Source organism: Drosophila guanche, unplaced genomic scaffold (assembly GCF_900245975.1).
Source record: "Drosophila guanche unplaced genomic scaffold, DGUA_6, whole genome shotgun sequence".
Classification (NCBI taxonomy): Eukaryota; Metazoa; Arthropoda; class Insecta; order Diptera; family Drosophilidae; genus Drosophila; species Drosophila guanche.
In genome coordinates, this window is record NW_022995743.1 from 3,394,083 (window position 1) to 3,416,753 (window position 22,671).

The 22,671-nt window shown below is 44.1% G+C and overlaps 1 protein-coding gene across 1 annotated transcript in view; it reads left to right on the forward strand.

Annotated features, from left to right (window-relative positions):
- Positions 1 to 18: 18 nt before the first annotated feature.
- The window catches only part of LOC117591526 (protein slit), a 53,944-nt gene continuing 31,291 nt past the window's right edge, over positions 19 to 22,671 (forward strand). Inside the window, exon 1 of the mRNA XM_034284854.1 lies at positions 19 to 465. The gene's annotated coding sequence lies outside the window, so the exon portion shown is untranslated. The remainder of the gene's footprint in view (positions 466 to 22,671) is intronic.

The following is a 22,671-nucleotide window of genomic DNA, read 5'->3' on the forward strand; positions in this document are numbered from 1 at the left end:
ATTTCCAACTGCGCGGTCGTGCGCGTGTCGCTGAACGGTAAAAGCTCGGTGTTTATTTATTTTTAAAAGGAAAGACTTTGTCGTGAATCGAAAAACTTGTGTATAGTTAGGAGGCGCGCGTTTCCTACTTGAATTAAACACTCTGACTAAGAAGTTGGTTAAAAGTTTTTGTGGCACGTTGCCGCCATTCGTTTGCCGTCGTCAAAAAGTGCTCCGACAAGATTTCTACTTGAAATTCCTGAATTTCGTCTCGCAATCGGAATATAAAAGCGCAATTCGAATAAAATACGAATGAAAATTAAGTTTTTCGCAACGCCAGGCGCCGGGTGATTATTGTACAAGTGCCAGTGGGTTTTGCAAGTGTTTGTGTGTGTGTTTTTGTCGAGTGTGTCACAATTTTTGGAACGGGAAGGATTTAGCTACAGTTCTTGGTGACTTACCCCCCCACCTGGCTTAATTCAAACGGTAAGTTAGGCGGTGTCTGGAGCTTATGTATGTTTTGGGCCGCAATTTGTTGTAGTGCTTGGGTATTAGCATTTTTATGCCACCGCCGCCGCCTTGGCAGGAAAAGTTGACAACAAAACGCACACTGGCGCACACGCACACGTATTCACACAAAGGATTTCATTACATTTTGGGTGGGACGCGTCGCCGCCGCCAAACACAGTAACTGTAACTGTAACGTAACGTAACCCTCCCCCAGGCTGTATGTCTCTCTCTGTCTCTGTCTCTCTTGCGTTACTACTACTACGTTTTGTGTGCGGGACGCCGAATGCTGTGCTACTGTATTTGCGTACCCCTTACTCTAGTAGTGGATGGGGGTATATCTGTGTAATTTTATTGCAATCCTCAGTCCCAATTATCCTCATTCTTTTAAATATAAATATACAGTGAAAGTCGTTGCAGTTTTTTTCCAGTTAGTGGTTAAGTTTATAAACAGGCTGTATAGTTTGATTTATCTGAATATACCCCCAATAGCCACACCGATGGCCAATGAGATATCGTTTACTTTTATCGAAAGAAACCAGTTCGTTCCGGTGTAATTCCGATTTCTCGTATCAAAATTCACTTAATTGTATGCCTAAACAGGTATCCCTTAGTCGGGAGTATCGGCTTAAGCTTTCCGACTTTTTCTTTGCATACGTGTCTCTGGGTGTGTGTGTGTCTGTTTTGCTGTTATTTATTTTGATGGTGTATTTTGCTTTTCCGCTTTGTCAGAATTGCGTAGCGCCTCTTTCTCTCCCTCTCCCTAGTTACTGTCTCTCTATCCTCTTTCTTCTAGTTCCTATCTTTCCCCTCTCTGTCTCTCTATCTTCCTGCATTGAAATGAGTTGGCAATAAATATGGCCCAATGTCAAATAAAAGGGCGATGAGCCAGCCTTTTTCCTCTGTCGCTTCCTGTCCCCCTGCTACTATCTTTCTATCGTTCTCTCTTACTCGCTGTTGTTGCTCTAATCTCAGGGGACACTAATGTTTTACGACACTGCCACAGCCTATGTCTGGGTGGTTCTATCCTGTCCTGTCCCGTGCTGTGCCTCCAATACAAACTTAATGCACACATCAATGGCAAATTAGATATACTCCAGAAGCAAATGTACTAATAACAATCATTGAGAGAGTGTCCTCTGTGTCCTGTGTGTCCTGTCTGTGTGTGACGACGATTGTTCTGTTGATTTGGCTCTTACTTCCAATACATTGGCATTCACTCAAGAGAGTGAGAGAAAGGAGGAGGAGGGCAGGGCGAGTGCGACCCAAGTTAGAGCCCACTCCAAGGGCAGCATGGGACAGGGGGTAGTCATCGTCCACTTATGTATGCCTCATGTCTTATTTGTCGTTGCCCAAATGGAAATCGTTTTGTTTTCTGTTTTGTCAAGTGACAAATTTTCATTGTCTTCCCCTGCCCTGCCGACAGCAGCCGCCGCACTAATCGCTTACTTAAAACAAAAAAAAAGATCCCCAAAAAGATCTTTCGAGCAGGGAATGGGACACAAGACACAAGACGGAGTGTAAATAAACACTCAAGTGCATGGATGGAGTAGGAGTAGGAGGTGGAGGCAACGACTAGCTGATATCCTCTAAAGTGTGTGGAATGGGAGGGACATTATCACGGAGTAAGCATTTCCTAGCATATTAAATAGATTATACCGATTTTAGTGGTACAGAAAAACACTCAAAAAATACTCTTCTGGTGTATGAAGTATGAAGATTGGAAAGAAGCAATTTTTTATTTCGTTTTATTAACAGATTCGATTGATTTTTGATGGACAGTTGTTCCAGAAATTCGTCTGTGACATTTTTTCATCAAACTAAATAAACTCGTAGTTTACCTTCTAATCTCCTCTTTACTTACACCGTATTAGTGCCTCGTTTGGTGGCATTGCCCGTCGGCACAGTGCCGCAGTTTGCTTTAATTTCCAATGGACAAAACCACGCTCTTATCGCACAGGGAACCCAAAGGCAATGGTGGAAGGGCCCACTTTAATCTGTTACGGCTTGCCCATTCCTCCACTCTGTACGGCCGTCTGTCCCACGATTTACGTCTTTATTTTCCACCAATCGATTTGGATTGATTTTGTTTAAGCAAAACTGCACACTAGAGCAGAAAGCTGCCACCATAATCCCCCAATAAGCTTTTGGGTGCAGCAACTGGAACTGGCACTGCCAGGTTGCACTTTCGTTTCGTTCGTATTGAGGATTCCTTTCGGTTCAGTAAATAAACATCGCACAATATCGTTGGGGGCCATCATCAGCGCAGGTCTTTAATGCCACACGTTAATTGCGACCCAATCCACATGCAATCCACACACACCCATTCCCATTCGTGCCACACTGCCCCACACACACACATGCCACATAACAGCCATTGCCTATTCCTATCGATGCTTTGGTAATTAGTTGAGAATTGGATTTGGGATCACATAAAAGTGTTGATTACACGCATTGATGACGGCCCTTCTCCCTGGGTGCCAAGTGTTTTGTTTTCTTGCTGTTTCCCTCCCCAAGTCTTATCTCTAAGGAATGGTTTGGATGGGGCCAGTATTAGGGTTACGTTACTCACACACACACACACACACACACACACAAATACATGAGTGAAAGTCTTGGGGAAATTGTGGGCAGGTGTAAAAAGTTTGGTCGCTCGGTCTCCCGCCGGAAGCTCACTCTGTCTGATGTTCTAATTAATCGCTTTTAATGCAGGGAATTTCATCTAAGCACTAAATTGATTGAGGGGTTTGATTGAGAGTCAGACAGATTGATGGTCATTTCAACAAATACACATTTGCCTCTTATGGCATTTGGTGGGGTCAAGACTTTGGAAGATTACAGAGAGTAGTGTGTACCTTTTAATGGTGGATTGTGAGGTTAAATGGAAGATGATTGAGTGAGTAAAGACATTCAAATTATGGAACGTTTTACTATACAATCAGGAAGAGAGGCATATCCACAGACAAAACAACTTAAGGAAGCTTTTCTAATAGATTATGGCAGGAAAAGAGATGTAGAGGAATGCCAGAAATGTGCCCTCAACTTCTGGGTAACCCTTGAGATATAAGAAACTATGCAAATAAAATAAATAAAAGGAAGGAATTACACGCATTGCAATACCTTTTAAAGGGAACATAAAACCTTACTCAAGTGACATTTTAGGCAATTAAAATTATGCAAAGGCTTAAGCCTAAGATCTCATCTAGCACACTAATCATATTCATGTTAGATTTTATCTACAATTTGATGTTTAGACAAGACCATTTGGTCCGTAACAAATGGTGTACATTTTCCACTGCAAGTCATGGTTTTCCTGGGCGGTTGGGAAGGCGTGTGAGCGGACGTTTGCAGTAGGAGATAAAAAACATCAAAGTCATTTCATGTCTTCATAAATTCCCTTGCCAAAAAGAAATACCTGTCGCTCCCTCACTCTCTCTCTCTCTCTCTCTCTGGCTAAGTGAAATGACCTGCCATTTTCCTTAAACAAAGAAGAGGAATATCTCAAGACTTGGCTTTGGTGGTGCCTCAAATAAAAACCCCAAGTCTCAAAAATCTCCTCGAAGAGGAGGAGTGAGATCGATCGGGCAGCGAGGGAAGGTTAATGTCTTATCGACATGCTGCAATCTATGTATTTAATTGACTTGACTGCAATTATAGTGTACACCAAACACCGATGTGCCCATATACCTGTATATATCTATATATATTTTGTATATATACTGTGTCTGCTGTTGGTTGTGTCGGTTAGTGTCTTCTTCCTGCAGATAAAGCGTCGTAAAATGAAAAAGAAATACTTGCCTATAATGATTTCGCATAAATCGTGACTACTCGCAAAAATGAAAGGCGAGAATTTATACTAACACACGGTGCACGAGGCTGGCACTAGCACAGGCACTGGCATTGGCACTCGCACCGCTGATACCCTTACCCTTACAGAGGGTCTCACAGAAAATATACTCTCTGCGATGCCTCGAAAATATCTACGTTATTGATTCAACTAACTTAAATATCAAGTTTGTAGTTCCCATAGATGAAATGTATCCTTAGAGTATCTATAACTTCGTTGCTTCAACATCTATGCCTCGCTTCATGTTATTTGGCGGGGAGCGAGGAGTCGCTACAACAAGTTACAATGTATAGGCAACGCTCCTCCATTCGCATTCAGAGTGGAGTGGAGTGGAGTGTCGCTCCGGTGTCAGAGGCTAGGTGCCCGCGCTCTCAGACCTCAGGAACCCCCAGACCCCTTTCGCTTGAACGGAGGACTCAGACATTGGACCGAGGCTCGCTTCGAGTTGCGGGTTTGAGGCCTCTTTTGGTCAGCCAAAGTCAAGTTAAGCCTGGGCCAAAAAGTTGAACAAAAAAATGGGAAAGGAAACCTGTAAGCAGGCGACGGCAGGCAGGCTGCGGCAGACAGCATTCGCGGTCGTCTCCTAGAGATGCGCACGTGACTTGGTCATTCAGCCACCACCCCACACCTTTCTCTCGCTCTCTTTAGACGCTCACCAAAATCACGTTCTTAACAAATTGAAATTTATGTATGTTGCCTGCCTGCCCCACAGCAGAGTTAATTCTTATTTATAACAACAATTAATAGACACAGAAAAGATTGTTTAATGGTGTGGTGTATGGGAGGGGGGATCAATGCAAAGCAAAACTGTCAGATATTTCGTGTGAATGGAGCAATAAAAAATAAAAATAAATTCAAGTTATTATCCAAGAACTTTCGAAAGAAGGGGAAACAAACGAAAGAGGCAAATAAATTCTCAATCCCTTCCTTCAATCTTTCCCCACTCTCACGGCATCATCGCTAAGTAAATCAAAAGCTGCAAAAACATTTAGCGCTGCTCTTGCGCTGTGGAATGGCGGTGGGAGGGAGGTGCTGGAACACGGAGCACTGATGGACATTGTGTCTCTGGCCATTGCCAAATCGTTAGCACTTGGCAGAGACCCCGGTACGGGACACAGCATCCGAGCATCCAAACATCAGCAGCGTCATCGCCATCGCCATCAACCTCCTCCTCCTGCTCCTCCTACTGCCCTGTGCCCCACTGCCATGCTCTTCCCATGCCGTTCCCACCTCTCGGAGACATGGCTCGTTCGATGCGGCGGGGCTTAGACCTTTCGAGTGTGTAATGGAATAAAAATATGTATTTAAACTTTATTTGATTGTCGCTGATTTCGGACGAAGAGAGCGTCACGGTTCCGTTTGCTTTTATCTCTCTTTCTCTCTCTCTCTCTCCTGCTGTCTGCTGTCCATTCCTAATGAAGGAATGTAATAAACCAATTTAGTTTTCTCTTCTCCTCTGCCCATTTGCATTCTTCCGGCTTGACTGCCTCTTGTACTCTCCTCCTCCCTTTTCCACATTTTGTATACATTTTTGGGAAGCTCTCTGCCTGCCTCCCTCCCTCCCCTGTCCGTTGCCCATCATTAGGCCTGACAAAAGTTCTTCCAGCTCATTTGTACAATGAAAAATCTTCCCATAATTAACGGCAGTGGCTTGGTCACTGTCTGCCGGCGGGAAGGGTGTGCGGGAGTTAGGTAGGGATGAACGAATTGTGGAGGAGTAGCGTAGGGTGGGATGGGGTGAAGGGTTTGGTAATTTCTATGCCTCGCTGCACACTAAAATGATGGGAGAGCCGACAGATCTCAGACGAGGGAAGGAGAGAGCGAAGAAGAGGAGGTGAAGCCACTCCAGACGACTGCATTCGGGATTGCCTCGAGTGATATTCCCCTATTGTTATAGTTTTGTCATTGCTTTTACGAGTATTGTTGGTTTCTGTTGTTGTTATTGCTGTGTGTAGGTGACCGACCAGCCGTTCCTTCGGGGCGGAATTATTAAAAGTAAATCAGACAAACACCACACCGAGGGGTAGAGTCAAACGGGCAGCGGCAGGGAGAGCGCGGAGTGTCGTCGGGGGGGACACAGGCAATGGCCAGTCCGTCTCTCATTTGATATATTGCAGGCATCCGGTGGACATTGTTGACGTGGACGTGATGCTGCAATAAAATCTGCGCCAAGCCAAAGCCAAAGCCAAGCCGACTACTCCTCATTATACAAGGAATACCAGAAATACGCTGCAGGGGTAAAATGGGGTATTACGACTTGGTAGCTTTTCTTGTGCGCCTTTACATGGGGCTGTAAATGTTCAATTGGTTGGCATCCAAACATATAAATGAAGGAAAACACTAGCGGAAAAGCAAAGCAATAACGGCAGAGAAAGTGTTTAAATAGCTATGGGACGTTTCCTTTAGCATAAATCTTGGCATAAAAATTGATCCTGGAGCCATATGTGCTACAGTTAATTGATATAAATATTATAGAAGATTATATTTCAAGGACACTTTTCATAAGACAATTAAAAGAGGCAACATCATGATCAAAGTGGTATAGTTTTAACAGAAAATAGTTTTCTATTTGTGCAAAAACACCAATTATAATTGATTTGAACAATTTTCTAAGCCTCAGATCATTTTAAATGCTGTTTAGCTTGGTAGAGCGTATTCCCAAATCGGTCTGCAAGCTTCTCTTCTCCACTATTAGTTACTCTGTGCAGTTTCTACCTCTTTTCAGCACCCTCTCTCCCTCGCTCTATACCCATTCCCCCCGTTTGGGTTTTGCTTGTCATTGTTGTGGTTGTCACATTGTCGCCATCGTTGTCTCCGGGCCATCATTTGTGGCCTACACACACACACACATACCACATGACCAGAGAGTAACCAATAAAAGGCAAACTGTCTGCCGTAGTCTTCCACCAACTCTCTGCTGCTCTTTAGCTTCTCTTTCCGTTTCTCTGTTTCTCATTCTACTTTTCTTTTACACTTTGTTGTAGCCAAATATTTGAGCAGGCAAACAGTTAACAACAAAAGCAAAAGCAGCAACAACGGAAAACCGCATCCCACGTTTAAATCAAGGAAAAGCTTCCATCCAGCTTCCCCTTAATTTTCCCACCCCCCTCTAAAATGTGTCGCATCTTTTTAATTAAATATTTTCAATTTTATAGGCTTGTTTGCATTTGCATTTGAATCTTAATTTTCCTCTCTCCTCACCGTCTGCTAAGATTGGGGCCACAGAAATGTTTCTATTTATTCGATTTTGATTCGTTTAATTTCGTGATTTCGGGTTCCCCCAAGACATGGGTCCCACAAACAGCAACAACAGCAACAACAACCGTGAGACGGTGACACCTGGTGGTCTAGTCAGAGCCCCGGACGTGGACTTATGCTGGACTGGGTATTGGGCATGTGGACAGATTGTGGACAGGCTGATCTGCATTTACATTCCCTTACCCATTTCCATGCCCATTCCCACTTCTTTTCAGCATACAAATTTTTCCATTTTTCATGTTCATCTTCGGTTGCGTTGCTGTTTCGGTTCATTAGTTAGGATTACTGGACAATTATGTCGCATTTTGGACCCACTAATAGTTGTTTATTTACACAATTATAAAATTGAAAGCTCACATAAATTTGTTTGTGGGGCAACCAAGAATCCATTCTCTGCAACGAGTGAAAGTTCTGCCCATTATGTGGAGGGAATTTAACTTTTTTTTGTGGGGACTTAGCCCTGGGGGATGTCCAGTGGCTGTGCCACAATGAATGACCCTCAATCGGGTCCATCGTCCACACTAATGGCCCTCAAGCGGGTCTTATAGTGGTGGATTATATACAGAATTATTTCTTTTGTCAAAGAATTTGAATTGATTTCAATTTACAATTTTCAAATTCCATTGACATAATGAGACCCTGGAGTCCGGAGCAAGGGAAACGGATATGAAAACATTTAAAAATTCATTTGAAAGCGTAATTGAATTCTATAAAAACTTTTTCAAACGCATAATTAAACAGAAACGAACTTTTCTTTGGTTATCAAAATAAAACCATAAATGTTCCCAGGCTACACATTGATTTGATCTATCCTGAATAAATATTTAATGTTTCTGTGTGAAAGATAAACAATTCCGATGGAAATATTCCAACATTTGCATATGTTCCAGATAAACGTAATCCCCCAATCATTCTGATAACTAAATGGCTTGCCAAGCTCCTGGGATTCCCATTGAACTATGAATAGATATAAGTTTATATTGTATAACGTTGATGAAGTTATAACCATATTCCCATAACCATAACCATATTCGTTCATTTACTTTGCTTATCATAGAAATATCGAAAGTTTCCCAAGCTCTTCCCTGCTGAGTAGAACTTTAATAATGTCAGCCCCCCTCCCCCACCAAAAGCAAACACCGGAAACGTGGGCAATATTAATCGGTTATCCCCCCGCCCGACTGCACCCCTTTTACATGTGTGTTTTATATGCACTTTATCGTAACCCCAAATCAATTTATTTATGTGCATTGGACGCTTTAGTAGAGCAAACAACGAAAGGGAAAATATTGTAGAGTAAAAGGAGATTATAAAAGTGGGAATATTGTATTTACACATTCGACTAAAGATTACCCCGTACTGAACTACGCAATGGGACGCCACAGCGTACTTGAAAACTCTGAGTTTTGATTGGAGTTAAGCCGTCTTGGATTTTCCTTCGGATATTTTTTCTTCATTTACCATTCTCCCTGCTTCGTTGATCCATTCCTTTGTTGATTCGCCTGATCATCTCTTTTGTTGATTGCACTAATCCCCTTATGCCCTTTTTCAATCCACGAATAATGGGCATCAAAAAGCTTCGAGGCTTATCTTGAACACGGTCTTCAGTGTCTGATAAGGCTTCGATTTCGAAGTGCATTCGTTCGAGACATGTTCGTGGCAGCGCTGCCGAATGCAACGATGAAGTATTTCCACTCAACAGTTGGATGCTCTCCGCTCTCCGTTATACTATGGTGGTGGGTGGTGCGCTCTCTTTCTCTCTCACTATGAACATTCTTCTGTCTCTCGCTTTAGCTGCTTCGATCCCGGTGCAATAAAAGTACAAAAAGCAAATAGGTCCGACCCTTGGGTAAATATCCAAATGGTACGAATGTGCGTGTGTACACTTACGGGTATATGAATGAATGAATGAATGTATGAACGGGAATGAGATGAATGAAAATGTGTTTCCGCTTCGCTTTGCAATAATAGTTAGGAAATTGGAAAAATGTGTGTGTGTCCCTCGGGTGCGAGACGCGGAGATCCCTTCCCTTCCGTTAAATGTGTCTCATTAGTGTGGTTCCACACATGTACGTGAATGTGGGCGTGGTCCGTTAAGGGGTTCCGGCCCGCAGATCAAAAATTGTAAAATTTTGTAGACAGTGCGTGCCACGAATTGTCGTTTAAATTAAATTAAAGCCAAGGGGGGAAATTGCAACTGCAATTCAACCACCACCAATATGCCAGCAGGAGGAGGATGAGGCTGAAGCTGATGCTGATGCTGAGGATGATGCTGAAGCAACCCCATCCTCAGGTTCGTGGATAAAAACAATCTGTTTGCTGCCTGTCACAAGACAAACAGCAATAGCAGCAGCAATGTATGATGGGTGGATGGGCGATGGAGAGTTAGAAGGGAGAGGGAGGGGACAGAGCAAAGGGACAGCCGAAAGGAAACTCATAAAAGTCCACAACGATTTGTTGTTACATTTAACGGCAAAGTAAAGCCAAACGGCGATGCGACGCACATGGACCGTTATGTGTGTGCGCTGCGCGGTCTGCTGTTAACCCTGAACCTGGGCACAGTGGGACCGATACTCGGTAAAGAGTAGGGATGATTACGGGCAGTAACTCTCGACTGTGGATCAAATGTTGTATTGATCCCAAAGGGGTTAATTGTATGAAGGGATTTTTAATTAATTATTTTTATTCATTGCTGCGGAATTATGTTGTGGGAAATTCATCAGAATTCAGTTGGCAAACAAGACCCACTTACGCAGTGATCCTATGCAAACAGATCAGATTTCCTTCGAAAGAAAATCAATTTAAAAGTTGAGAAAATGAATTGAACTCTGGGACGTTCAATTATGAAATCAATTAGCGTTTAAAAATTATAGTAGAGCTCAAATAACATTCGAACGTGTTTTTATACAATCTCAAACATTATTTGTTCTCCACTAAATCACGATATTCTATTTTCGCTCGAAAATCATCCATCAATGTCCTGGCAGCCCCACTGTTTCCCTGAACTTAATGGATTTTTTTGTGGGTTTTTTCATCTCTGCGGCGCAAGGTTATTGCAGTCGCAACACCTCAGCCGCGGGCACAGAGCACAGGGTAGAGGGGGAACAGACAGCCGTAACCCACTCTCAATCCGTGCGCAACACCAGACCATCCCAGATCCCAGATCCCCGAGAAGAGGCCAACCCAACCTACACACGGAGCCCGAACTCCCTTTTTCTTTTGGGCATTTTTAATGCTTTTAATTTTTGCTGCGCCAACGAACAACCGGAGGGGTGAAGCGAGTGGGGCAGAGCAGGGAATGAGCAGGGAATGAGCACAAAAAGTAAGCCCAACCAAAAAAAAAGAAGAAAAGGAGAATGAGAGAGAGGAAGAGAGAGTGGCGGCAGAGCAGCGTGCTTTTTGGGGGTAAGATTTGGTTAGTGGTTGCAAATGTCTCTATATAGGAGGGTGTGTGTCCGTGTGTGCATCCTTTGAATACGCTTTTGCATGTGTGTGTGTGTGTGTGTGTGTGTGTGTGTGTGTGTTTGTGTGTGTGTGTGTGTGTGCGGAAGGGAAAACAAAAATGTGCAAAAAATAGGCGTGGCTGCGACGCGATATATCTAATGGCATTGTTTCCGAGAGTTGTCGCCTCCACCGTCTCCAACTCCTTTTGCCTCCTGTTTAATGCATGTTGGCAAATGTCGAAATGATGTACTTGCCACCACTCCACCACCCATTGCTCTCCACCCCCTGCTAACACTTCCAGCCCATAACCCCCCCCCTGTGGTGCAGGGGCATATGCCTTCCGACTGCCTGCTAAATATGCAGCTGTTAATGGCTCAAAAATTAAAACATTAAGGCGTCTCCGTCATCGTCATCGTCATCATCCGCACAGTCAACGACTTTGATTGGAAATGTGTTTTGTGCTTTCATCTAACCCTCCAGCAACTCCCTCTCAACCATAAGTCCAGCCCTGCCTCTGCCATCAGCCCAGCTGGGTGTGAAAAGGCTGAGTAATATGAAAAGTGCACCTTGCATGGGAAAAGATTCTGAAAAACAGATACGTAAGCCCCAATTCATTTGAGGTTTCAGTAGTTGAATGAATAATTACATGTTGATGGGGAAAGATTCACAGAGAGAGAGAGGAAATTCCACTCTAAATTCACTTAAAACGTAGAATAAACCTCTTGAAACTGAATAGCGGAAATGTTATATAAATCTTCCCTTATTTTGACAGATTTCCTTTAGATTTCCCATCCATGAGTACCTGTAGAGGGTATTCCCCACTTCGTTGTGGCCTACTTTATGGATGACCCTTTGTATTTTTCAATCATCTCTTTTGAAAGGGTTTTTTGTATATTTTGTTTTGGTGTTTTGTTTGTGTTTTGTGGGTCACTCGCTTTGAGTGCGAAAGGTGAGTGCTGGCGGGGGGTATTGGCAGGGGAAATTAAATTAGAAATATGGAAAAATATGTTAATTAGAGTCAGAACTTTGACTGCTTTTCGTTTGGTGAAAGTTCAATTAAAAACTCACTGAAAGTGCTCAGATATAGGGGTACCCTTCAGAGTACCCACCAGAGAGGTCTAACCTTTTCCGAACTGATGAAAATCAATTGAAAATTGTGTGCAAGGACACAAATCAATTGAAAAGTGAGTTTGGTGTAGCGTTTTCCATTGAAATGCGAGCATTGTTGTCAAAATTAATTTCCGCTAAGGTTTTCCAAGGGCAGGCCAACTCTATTATATGTATCTTTCATTCTTTGCCTTTCCTTTTGCTTATTAACTTTTTCCCTTTGCCTTTTTGCTGTTGTTTTCCTTTGCCCCAAGATGTGTCTACCCCCCGCCAACCCCATCGCTCTGTGTGTTTGCTCCCCTTCGTTTGCTCTGAGCAAATTCATCCTTTTCATTTGTGGCAACATTTCCTTGGACTTGACTCAATTCCCCCAATTTTTCGTTCCATATAAAAGAACCACACAATTCCCTGGGCGAACATTTCCGAGAAGCAACAATGCACCACCCTCTGGGCTCCCCATTTACCCGCTCTCCATCACTCTCTCTCTCTCTCTCTCTCTCTCTCTCTCTCTCTCCCTCTCTCTCTCTCTCTCTCTCTGTGTCTCGCTCTTTATCTGTGTATTCGCCTCATTCCCCTGGGCGGACAATAACAACGTTAAACAACATTGAGGCATAGACAAAGGCAAGCTACTTACAAGCCGCATGCCACCAAAACACAAACCAGAAACCACCTCCCCGTGCTTCTCTAAGCATTCCCCGCTGCATAGTGCCCGCCTGCCACTGCCCCACCTGACACATCTTATCTTATCGGCGCAGGTGCACGCCGGACGGCGGCTCAACGGGGCGACAAGACAGCGACAGACGACAGTGGAGCTCGAATAAAGAGCAACCGCCTGGCCACCTCTCCCTTACGTCCCATACCTCTGTTGAACCTGCTGCCCATGCGCACAGTGCGCGACATGAATGACAAGTCGTTGAGCAGCAAGAATTTATGACTTGAAGAACAAGAAATAGATTGTATTTATAAAAAAATATACAGGGAGTGCGAGAGCGTACAGAACGAGAACAGAAAACAGTGAAAGGCACCTCCTGCGTGAACATACAAATTACCCATAAACGAATGGATACATTCCACTTCGATTTCCATATTCTGTTTGCTTGTATTACTTATGTACTTAGAAAACTTGTATCGATTGATCTTTAGCGTACAGCTTTGAAATTGCATAAATCACAGAATGTTCTCCATTTTCGTATGCAAAAGAAGACATAAAGAACTTTTTCAGCTCTCTTAAAGCGTTTCACAATATCAAAGTGCTCATAGATGTAGTTCCAGGCAAAAATTCGTTCCATTAAAGACATTAAGGAGCTCAGAAAAGAAACCGACATACCCTAATTACCCAGCAATTATCGCATATAAATCAGAGTTTGGGTCAGAATGGAGAATGCAAATCACTTGAAAAGCAAAAAGGAAAACGAAAATGGGGGATGTGTGGCGGCTACTCCGACTGCTAAGAGAACATCAAAGACGAGAGTCCGTCTAATGAGTAAAATGCATTATTTGACCCCTGGCCGCCTCAAATGCCTAGCCCCCTGTCTGGCCGCCGGGTTCCACTCTTGGGGTCTAGGGGTCGTCTCGCGTCTGGACTTCCATGTTCCTCTCATGTGGGGGACGGGCAGTGTAGTTCCTTCTCCCATTTCCAATGATGATGAGTGTGTGTGTAGGCTGTAGGGAAATAGCTTTCAACAGCAGGAGAAACAACAGCAGCAGAAGCAGCATCTAAATTTCATCATCTGCTGCCGCTGCCTGGGAAATGTGTTTCTGATGATGTCTCGGCTGCTGCTGCTGCCACTGCCGCTGCTACTGCTGGCCCACAAGAACAGCAGCTAATTAAAATGGCTTATAATTTTCATGATTTACACTTGCAGCTCCCTGATTTCCACCCGCTCGACTAACGCTCTCCATTTCTCCCCTCGTGCGCTGGCCCGCGGTTATGTTTGTGTTTTGGGTTAAAAGCTCATAAAATTAAAGGCCCTAAAAACATGGCGTGGGCATGGAAAGGGAGGCAGCCACGTGTAATGCATAGATTAGAGATGGAAACCGGCAGAGAACCTGACGAAAGTTTGGGAACACTAGAGGGTAATTTTTAATGGAAGAATACCGCAGGCATGTCAGGGAAAATGATGCGGCACATTGGTGTTTGCCTATAGAGTACCAAAAACTATGTTCCCAAAGAGTTCTTTACCCACTGAGATTTGTCTATAAAAGAAGTTCCACCAACTCCCATTACAAATTTGACTTCTTCCCCGTCTCGTGCCTCCCAATTCGTGTCCCCAACTATCTACCATCTCTAGGAAACTTGCCGCTGAGCTTTTCGATTGTGCAAAAGGGAAAGGCGAAGGCGAAGGCAAAGGCACAGCAACACATCCATAAGAAATTGTAGGCGCACATTTGGTTTTTATGCTATCCGGTGCACAAAATATAATTCAATCAACGCCAAGTGCCACGCCCCCCTGCCCTCCCCTGCCACCCTGGCACATGAGTCTCAACGCCTCAACCACTAGTACATACATTTTCCATAGTTTTTTTAGAGTTATTTTTGACTCTTGCATGCCGCACGTCAGCGTTGAAGGAGGTGGAGTTGGGTCGGCAAAGAGAAATGTTCCTCAAGATATACATATAGTAGAAATATATCGTCGTTTATATGAGAAATATGGCATATGAGCAGAGAGAGACCAGAGACCAGAGACCAGGGACCCCCAGACCAAAAAGAACCGACCAGATGATGGTCTCCCAACTTTAACGGGTGGGGTGCTCGGGTGCTGGGGTTCTGTGGCTGTCAGCTCACGGCGCGCGCAACAGCATAAATCAACTTATTTCATTGGAATTTATGTTTTGTTGTTGCACTGGCGCGTCGCCTTCCATCGGCATCGGCATTGGCACTGGCACTGGGCACTGGGTACTGGCACTGTGCAGATGCAGTGGCAGAGGAGAGGCCCTGTGCAACGCACACTGACTGACGCCACCAGCAGCAGCAGCAGCATTCATCCTGAATCAGCAAAAAGGGATTAACCAACCTAACTCCTAGAATACCCTTTGGAAATTATATACAAATCGTTAGAACAATTTTTGTGCAGAGTTTTTAATTGAGAATATATTAGCCATCATAATTTTAAAATTCCTTGGCAAAGAGTATTCGCGATTCGTTGGGAAGTGCGTCAGGAAATGAAGGCATTTCACGCTTGTTGCCGCCTGGTTGTATGTGCAATTGCTTCATTTGGCGGCAGGCAATGTCTTGATGAAGCAGGAGAGGACCTCTGGTGGGGAAACGCAAAAATGAAGGATGGGTTGGGCTGTGATGTGGAAGAAGGAACTGCAGCCGGAGTCGAGCTGGAGTCGGAGAGAAGGTGGTGCCTCCAGTAGCGGCAGGAGGAGTGCACAGGCCGCGTGTTAAAATGTACACTTTGCATTTAAATCATTCCGGGAACTCGAACTCGGAGAGTTCGTTATATTTATCTGCTGCTGCCTTTACCTCTCCTGTTGCTGCACTGTTGCACTCTGCTCATGCTCAAAAACGAAAACAGGAACGAAACGCAAAATTGAAAAGCTAAGCAATTTTCCTTTCGACTTCTGTTGTGGCTGCAACAGATCCCAGAGCTTAGAGGGCTTAGAATGCGTTTAAAATGGTGTAAGGAATGTGCTCTTTCGAGAGATTAAATCCTCATATTCTCCCCTAAAACTGTGCGCACTTTCCCATAAAATATTTTTGCTGTATTCGGCCTGAAGTTGTGAAATATTTTGAATGATTTATGAGAATACTAATCGTTATATTCCCTTTCTAATCTCTTTGCAGGTATGTTACGAAGCAATTTGTTTCTCAGGCGAAGTCCATCGGTACAAATATCATTGCGCTGCAAGTATACATAGATAATGATAAAACTAACCCAATTCCACAGACAGTTGATGGATGAGTCGCATCATTATGTTGGGAAACCTTTTAAATAATTTTAAAAGTACCAAAGTGGAGAATATTTAATTTTTTAGAGACGCTTAAGTAGTTTTGGGGAAGATGCAAGATACTTTTATTTTATTAGATTTATATTAGAAATTCCATTATCTCTCATTTATCTGTAAATTCTTAAGGATTTTCCCATCAAATACTTTGAAAATACCTTCAATAACTCCTTGGCTACCAAAGTTGTAAAGCAATTTACCCTCATAAATCCCGACCATTCCGCTCCATTAAAGAGGGAATGCATTTACTTTGGAGCATTTTTCCTGGGAACTTTTCACTTTGCTGCAATTATTCTTAAATGTTGGCTGGGTCCGCTGTCTTCCATTGTAGCGGTTAATTATGTTATGCTTAGCATTCTCTCTCACCCCACCCCACCCGCTCTAGCGCTGCCACTCTCTGTCTCTCTCTCTCAGCGCACTCTTAAATTTATGAAACACTTAGCCAACAAAGTTGCTCACACACTAAACTGCCTCCCATGCTACCCCTCCCTAGCTGTTCCCTCTGCCCCTCCCTGCAGCAATTAGACGGCATTTCCATTAGCGTTTAACCATTCACCATTCTGCCTGCTGCCCCATCCTCCAGTGGGGAGTTTGTTGCCAAGTCTTCACACCTGCCCACATCTTTAGCAAATAAACTTACATGCTATTTGAAAAAAGCAAAACAACATAAACTACTACAAAATGAAACAAGAAAAATCTTGTCACTTTTTGCCAATTAAGAGGCGAACGGAAAAACAAGAAAAAAGTCAAAGAAAAAGTAGAAGTAGAAGAGAAGGCGATTTGGGAATGGGAATCTTCTGCTTGTTTGTATGTGTGCCAGGTGGGCAGTGAGCTTTGAGTGTCTTTGTCTTTGTCTTTGAGTTTACCATTTCGATTGATACGCTCTCTGGAGTACTCATTATTATATGCGCTCATGGTATGTTTAATATATGGTAGTATAGGGTACCCGTGTCAGAGCAACTAGGCAACCAAAGAGAGCAAGAGAGCTACCTGCCTACCTTTCATCGATGCACTTTGTGCCTGCTGATCATCCATCAAATCATGTACACACACTTCCCACCCTCTTCCCTCCCTTCACCATATCTATCCAAGAGAAACGTGGAAACGGTCAACGGCTGACGCTGACAGCGCAGCTGCGCTGCTTCAATTAGCGTCAGCGTCTGCATCGACATTGCCGGCAGCAGCAAATGTCTGTTTATTTGCAGATTTGCTTCTTTTTTTTGTGGTTCCTTGCTTTTGATTTTGCGCTTGCTTTTGGCTTTTGCTTTGTTGCCTTGGGGGTCGGCACATGTGAAAAAAAGCAGAGACAGTAAGGATTGTAAAGAGAGGGGAGGGAGAGACAGAAGAACGCCTAAAAAGAATCGGTTTTTCTTCAACTGTTTAATTGCATTTGGCTTCAGCTTTTGTTGTTCTCGCCGTCTGGGGATTTGCTGCTGCTGCCTGAATTTTGCATTTAATTACTTTGTTTATGGCCTCCGGCAGTGGCAGCATAGCCAGCAGCAGCGGCAGCGACAGCGACAGAGCACCAATGACAGAGGCGCAGCAACAATAAAACTTCAATTTATATGTGTTCTACCCTGACCCTGCCACCCTCTCTGGCCCCTGCCATACTCAACGAACTGGACTACGAAATGTTGTTGAATTCCAATGCACAAATTGACAGGCAACCCATCATCCCATCCCATTCCACTCCCGCGCACAGCTTTTGTTATGTAAACAACGGGAACTTTATACCATACTTTTTTTCTGTTACCCTGTAGAGAAGTCATACGGTTTTTGTTAGCCTTTGATACACAGTACGCAATGAAACATTCTCTTTCGACAGAGACCTCAATCAAGTTTCAGCACTCTCAAGAATATTTAATCAAAATGGGAGTAGACCACTGAAATGCTGCATGTGGAAAAGGGTATTTAGCGCACCAGTGGCACTCAACTTTAGTCAACGTTTCTTCTAGTGTTTTGTGTCGACGCTGCAATACCGAATCCAAGTTAAAGCAGCAACCCCAATCCACCCACCAATTCACCCACTCCCTCTAACATGAAGGGCAAAGTTTTTACCCTGCACAAATAACTCGACTTCTGCGACTCGCTTTGAATGCTTTGCAATTTCCGCTCTTCTAAATTTGTTGAAAATATTTGCGCTCTCTCTTACTCGCTTCCTTTCGCAGGAGAAAAGAAAAAGTTTGTGTGCCGTGAAGAGCAACAACGCAGCAAACGGAACCCATGAGTGACTGCCCAACCTACCGTAATATTTTAATAAATTTTTGTCGCCAGATAGTGGACGCGAGGGAGGGAGAGGGAGAGGGAGAGAAGAGGAAAGAGAGAGAACAATCTAAACTCTGATTCTTGTTTCCAAATCATGTTGTTGTCGTTTCGAGCGGGCGACATTCGTCCTAATTAAAGCTACAAAAGAAAGGCAACAAAACTCAACAACAAAGTACACAGCAGGTTCTACAGCTCAGGTAGTTAAAGGTTAGTTGATCTAACGACTAGATGACACCTATTGATCGGGGGAAGCCATAAAAGTATTTAAGTAATTCATAAAGCCGACTGTGAGATGTAAGTCTTTGAGAATTAGTTCATACTGAAAGACAGTAGCTTACTTACCATAGACTTGTAAAATTACCTTGCTCTCATAGCTGTACTCTAGCTGACTACATCATACCCTGCCTAGCACAAGCCGCAACGAAAAGGGTATCCCAAGGCACGCACAAAAGTGCGTCGAACCCAACACTGGACGGTGGGGGGACTAATGGATCAGCCATGGGGAAATAAACCAGAACAAAAGCCAGGACTCTGGCTGTTTGTCAGAGTTGATTTTTGCCCGCTTCGAGCGGATTTCCATTTCCATGTCAAAGCAGATTTTCTAACTGATTTCGTGTCCAGCGATTTCAAGCGGTCGCAGTCGCACACTCGACCAGCTTTGGCTCTCTCTCTCTCTGTCGCTCTTCCTAGCGATTTCTAGTTTATGTATGTACAAGTATGCATATTCCGCTGAGCTGATGTCCCTGTTGTCCTGTCGCTGATGTCTGAAATGGCGTTGGTGGCGGCGCCCACTGATGTGGTAATAAACACCCCTTGTGCAGTCTAATGGACCGTAATTAACTCGTACGCCAGCTGCGGCAGCGCCAGCAAACAGCAACAGAAACAGCAAACAGCAAACAGCAAACAGCGACGCCAACTGCTCTGCTCTGTTGTGGTGTACAAGCGATGAATAATAATTTTTTGCCAAAGCGTCGTCGTCACACAGGACCCCGCCAATACTCAGTCCTACCAATGCACAGCACAGTGGCTACAATTGCCATTTTAATGGTCAATAATTTCGGGGTTTGATCTCGCTGCCGCAATTTGCATTACATTTACATACATTAACGGTGAAAATACTGCGCCCAGATGTTGGCCACAACTTATCGATTGTGTCATTTAGGTAATCGTCGTAGTCGTTTCGGATAAATGCATATGCGACAAGTCAGTCAGTGAGAGTCAGCCCGCCACCAAATGATGCAATCATTATGTCAATGTTGCCGCATGTGGCTTTATGAGCGGGAAGGCATATGGGATTTATTGGATATCCATTGGGGTAGAACAGATGTATTTGATTATTGGATTACCGTATTATTTAGCCAGGAATAATGTTTCATAAGAAATTATGTGATTTATTAGGACTGAAATTACCCAAGTCAATATTGACAATATTTTCCTACAATTTTCATCGGCATATGTTGAGTAAGAAATTCTTCAGAAAACTATTGAAAAGTTCTTTTGAATAGCTAATAACTAGGCTACAACTTTTCCTTTCTTCCATAATTAATTAATAACAGAGCTGAAACTTGTTCTCGGCTTTCACTTGACTGCCAATTAGAGCCAAGACTTCAAAGTAAAACTTCTGCAGCTCTAATTACCATCAAATTGTACAACTTTTCTTCACGAATTGGAGCATGTGAGGAAACTTGAACCATTATTTACTCGAAGTATAAGGTAACAATATTGAAAGAAACTTTTGTCGGAAAATTGAACACTTTTGTGTAGATATTTGCATACGTTATTATATTTGGACAATCTATGAGCACTTACGAAGAATTATCAGTTAAAAATTGCACCTTTTTGGTTTTAAATTAATTCGATTTAAATTTTGGATTTTTATGACACTTTTTCAACATTTTCTGATCCATATATCTTTCAAAAATATCTGCAATGCTTGCCATTGTAGCTAGATTTCCATTGTTGTTGCTGGTCAGAGTGTGGACTCTGCCACGTGCAACGTGCCCCGTGCCTCCTTCCTCCTTCCTCCTGCTGCTGTTTGCGTGACGGATATTGCCTTGTCACTTGCATGTACGAGAAATGTTAAAACGTGGAGCGGTGCTTGGGTTGGGCTTCAATGGCTTTTGCCTCTTTTTTGCTGGCCACCACTCACTCACTGCTCACCGGAAAATGGGGCAACCCCTTTCGAGCAGGCGACCACAGCGACCGCAGCGCAGCGGCAATCAACGCACAGAACGAGTTACCCAACATCAGCACCCAGCACCCAGCACCAAGCATATGCCTCCTGCAACTCTCTCGTTTTAGCGCTCGAAAGTTGTGCGAAAAATTAATTAATTTCACAATTTTCATGGATCGAACAGTGGCAAGAGGCAGGCGGCTAGCGAGACACAGACAACAGACAACAGACAACAGGCAACAGGCCCCACCGTCGATTGTCAATTTCAGGCTCCTCCGATTATTTCTAACATTTAGGAGCGGGCGAGGCGGGGTTCTGCCGAAAAATGATGATGATTACCATCATCATTGTTGGGCTCCACCACACTAAGCCTCGTGAGGGGCTGGGGGCGTGGCTAAATGTAAGGCGATTTGGCCATGGCTATTATAAATACCAATTTAATGAGCGCAACATATGCAACGGACACTCGGGGTGGTGAACGGATGAATGGAGATGGAGTGCTGCGGCGGGCAGCGGGGTGCTGCAGCCGAACGTTTAATGCGATTACATGGCAGCGGCACATTTGTCATCCGGGGATACGGCGGAGCTTCATAGATGGTGTAACTCCCTCTCTCTTTCGATGTGTGTTCCAGCAGGGGTCTGCACTGAAAGAAATGGGAGAGCTAGAGTGAGGTGAAGATTGGGATATAAATTGAAGAGTTTTCCTGTGGGATGTAACAGATTTTCTTTTAATTAATTGCTATCATTTGCTGAATCTCAAAGCTTTCTTTTGCAATAAAATCCATAGGAAAAGTGGACTCCATGGGTCATTTCTGACAGTGTGTGCATTTGTATCTGTATGTGTGGTGCCCCCTTGTACATGTCAGCTTCAACAAATCAAGTAAAATTACTGCAATGCTAAACAAGTAGCGGCAGCGGCAGCAGCAGCAGCAGCAACAGAAGAATCTGTGGCAAAAACAGCAAAGCGAAACGAAAAACGAACGACCAGCGCATCGCGTACTCAGGCAACAAAAGTCGTCCGCATCCGTAAGATAGATTTTTACTAGTGCTAGAGCTGCTGCTGCTGCTGCTACAGATGCTGCCTGCCTCCTCCTCCTCGCTGCTGTTGCTGCCACGCCAATTGCATGGCCATCGTGCATAACTTCAACTTGAAACTTGATTGTCTCGCTCTGCCCCACTGGTGTCATGCGGGCCACTGCAGTGGCAGTGGCAGTGGCAGATGCAGTACCAGTAGCAGCCACAGCAGCAACGTAATGTTGCAGCTCCAACAGCAGTCGTTGCTCATTAAGTGCCACTCGACGAGAGTTGTCGCTAATGCCAGCGTGTCCCTGCCCTACACAGTACTAGACCTGGACCTGCACTGCCCTGCACTGCCCTGGAGGTCGTCGTTACGGTCCATGCCCCGGGGTTACACACGCGCGCTAGAGAGAGAGAGAGAGAGAGAGAGAGAGAGAGTCCAATGTAAATTTGCAAATATTTGCTCGAATCAGTGGCAGGAGAGGAACGAGCAGCAGCAGCCAGCAGCCAGCCAGCCATTGCATATATGCGACATGGCACTGCAGACTTGCGGACTTCTGGCATTCCTCGAATAAGTAGCAGAGGGGCTTCAACCTTAAATGAGTGTTAGCTGAATGGATGGATAGCAGCAGCAGCAGCAGCACCACCACCAGACTCTGCAAATAGACTCAACACTAAAGCGGCGAGCTGGACAGCAAGCAACCCTCTTTAAAGAGGGAGGCGGAGGCGTTAAAGAACTTCTAAACTTGAAGCAAAACTTCTAATCCCCAATCCACTAAAGCTTTTGCGGCTGCTGCTGCTGCTGCTGCTGCTGCTGTTTCTCTTGGGATCATTGAGGTGCTGTCCAAAGCAATTATCCTCTGGCCATAAGTTGAGTGAAAACTTCACCTGCAGCTATCTGGGAATCTGCTTTTTCATTTCACATTTCCCATCATTACGAGCAGGTACAAAAACCGCATATGGTAGGCCCATTGCATTGCTGCTCTCTATCCCATCGCTACAACAATTGTCATATTATGTATACCTTTTGGCTCTATTCTTCTGCCATTTGCCATTGTCCGGCAACGGGGCACCAGGGCACTCCCTACTATTCGCTAGGTTTCCCTTTTGATAACCATGTCCA